A 3,039-nucleotide genomic window follows, 5' to 3' on the forward strand; every position below is an offset into this window, starting at 1 on the left:
GGCTCTGTGGTGGCAGCCCTGGCCTGGACAGACAGGCCCAGTGCAGCACTGGGATACCCACAGGCTTCCCAAGACATCCCCCTGTCCTGTCCCTTGCTGCTCCCATTGTCACTGGGATTACTGGTGGGTGCTGTGGTGGAGGCGAGGTGAGGCTGTCACACTCAGGCTGACATTACATTTTTGTTACTCAATATCTTTTTCAAGCTTTTGAGCGTGTCACAGAATTGAGACCATGTAAGTACAGGGATCATTTTCCTTCTCCCACCTCCAAAACTCAGTCACCCTGCAACAGGGTGTAATAGCTGTTTAGCAACATGCAGGGATGTTACTCAGCAGGGGGAGAAGGATCCCACGTTCCTGAAAGGTGATGGATGCGTAAGTGGAAATTACTCCATCCTGTATTTACCTGCAGGAGTGGTGAGCTGGGCCATGGGGGTTGTGCTCAGCCCCCACTGCGGGTACACTCAGCCCCATGCTCCTCCCCAGCCCTCCCTGCTCCCAAGGGATCACAGCCATGTCACAGCCAGCCCTGCTCCCAAGGGATCACAGCTGTGTCACAGCCAGCCCTGCTCCCAAGGGATCCCAGCCGTGTCACAGCCAGCCCTGCTCCCAAGGGATCACAGCTGTGTCACAGCCAGCCCTGCTCCCAAGGGATCACAGCTGTGTCACAGCCCTCCCTGCTCCCAAGGGATCAGGGCCTTGTCACAGCCAGCCCTGCTCCCAAGGGATCCCAGCCATGTCACAGCCAGCCCTGCTCCCAAGGGATCCCAGCTGTGTCACAGCCCTCCCTGCTCCCAAGGGATCCCAGCCGTGTCACAGCCAGCCCTGCTCCTGGGTCAGGCGGGATGCTGGGTGTCCCTGGCTCCCTTGCAGGCAGGCAGCAGGAACAGGCAGGGTTGCTGCCCCCAGGAAGGCCTGGGTGTGTGCCTGCAGTGTCACAGGAGAAGTGGGGTTTGGTCCAAACAAAGAGGTGTTTTCAGAAGGCTGAAATTAATAACACAAACCCTAATTTAAAATTATATTAGGCTATCAATTACTCCCCAAGCGTCCAAGAGCTCCGCTGCCAGCATCAAATTGCCAGCTGTGATAAATGGTTTTATTGGAACTTCATAAGGTCTGAATTATTTGCAGATAGGAAATTTTCATAGATTAATTAAAATTTTGTAACAAGCTGAAGTGGTTTGTGGCAATCCCCTTCATGACTGGCCTAGGGCAGGGTTGGGACTCTCATTTCCCCAGGTTGTCCCCAGGGACCACCATGGCAGGGGAGCCTTGCTGGTGTGGGAGCATTGCAAGGAAAAATCCTGTGTGTTTGGCAAATTGGAAGAGACAATTATCAAACCCTGAATGGATGGATGATTGCAATGTGCTTGGCCTGAGCCAGGACTATCCAGTGTCATTTCTTGTATTAGAGTTCTTCTAATACTTCAGTAAAGAGTGAGTAGAGGAAAAACCACTCGACAGTTTATTCAGATTTTCAAAAAGCCTTTTGACAAGATCCAGCACAGGAGGTTACTATAGAAATTAAGTTGTCGTGGAGCGAGAGGCAAAGTATTGCCATGGATCAAAGGCTCACCAAGAGAGAGAAAACAGAGAAGAAATAAACGGGCAGTTGTCATCCCAGCACAGGGCAGCTGCAGGGCTTGCAGGCTCTGCCACGGCCCTGTGTCACTTAACATATCTGTGGGGTGCTGGGGAGGAGAAGCAGCACTTTGAGAGACACCATGTGGAAGCTCTAGGAGGGTTTGAGGCTGTTGCATGTGGGAGGTGCAGTGTGGCAGGCAGATCATGGCAGCCCTGCTGGGCTGAGCTGCAGCACTGCTGCCTTGCCTGCCCAGCCCTGCTGGTACCGCCGGGCACAGCAGCAGCAGCATCCAGCTCCTCCCAGCTCCTGGGCTGCTGACAGGGCACACTCCCAGGGCTGGTACTGTCCTGGGGAGATGCTTGAGGGTCAGTTTAGAGAGCAGACAGGCTGGCAGTGCCATGCTGCCAGCAGTGCTGTCTTGTCCCTGGAACCACCCTCTGCCCTGGCAGTGTCCAGAGGGGAAAGGCTCAGCACCCAGAGCTGCTGCCCATGGAGCAGAGCCCCCAGGCCCAGGGCACACCTCTGTCTGTGCAGGGCACACACCTAGGGATGTCATGAGCCCCAGCTCCTCCACAGGACCTTCTTGCACATGTGGCTCCCAGTGCAAGGAGCAAAGGGGGGTTGACACCCTGACAGGCAAAGCCAAGCCACACAAGCAAGAACACGATGAAGGGTGGCTCTGAGTCACACACACCCCCAGATGAGGTGTCCAGAGAGGTGCATACACAGGAGGAGAGGTGAGTATGCCCTGGGGGTGCCCAGCCCACCCACCCCGGGCAGACAGAAGTTCAACAGGTCTTTGGCACATGGCTGCCCCATCCCACTCCCATCCCCACCGGCAACCCTGGCAGCCAAGGACTGTGCAGGGTCAGCACTGGCGCCGAGTTCCTGCTTCTCCCCCTTCAAGGAGAACCTGTTCAGCAGGAAAGGGGCCCCTCAGTGCCTCTGTGCAGATAAGGGAGGGAATGTAAACACCCTCCCAGCTCCGGCATCCCAGCTATCTGAAGTAGCAAATGCCTCCAGAGCAAATTCCTCCCGCTCTGCCTCCTGCATCAACTGTGGGGGCCTCAAGATCTGCAGGGACATGTCCACCTCTTGCTGCCCCTCATTTTCATTCGCCCCCCACACCTGTTTGCCCCCTTCACCTCTACCTGACACTTCCCTGGCTCCCTGGGAGCTTTCTGGACCACCCTACACAGTCACCCCATCCCTTCAGGAGGATGAAGGGTGGTGTTGGTCCCCCCCTGCTCTGGCAGCCTGGTTTTGCCAGGTGAATTATCTCTGCCCTACAACCCTGCCAGCAGTCAAAGAGCATTTCTCACTGATTTCAGCCTTTCTCACCAATTTTGGCAGCTGGAGAACAACCATGCTGAGGAAACAGAGGCCTTGGAAGAGGCTCGGGGTGTTCCAGAGCACCCCAGTATGGGGCACTCAGCATCACTGCCTGGTGCTTT

The sequence above is a fragment of the Agelaius tricolor genome, unplaced genomic scaffold, assembly GCF_023055355.1.
Source record: "Agelaius tricolor isolate 1412-34295 unplaced genomic scaffold, bAgeTri1.0.p SCAF_11, whole genome shotgun sequence".
NCBI classification, from domain to species: domain Eukaryota; kingdom Metazoa; phylum Chordata; class Aves; order Passeriformes; family Icteridae; genus Agelaius; species Agelaius tricolor.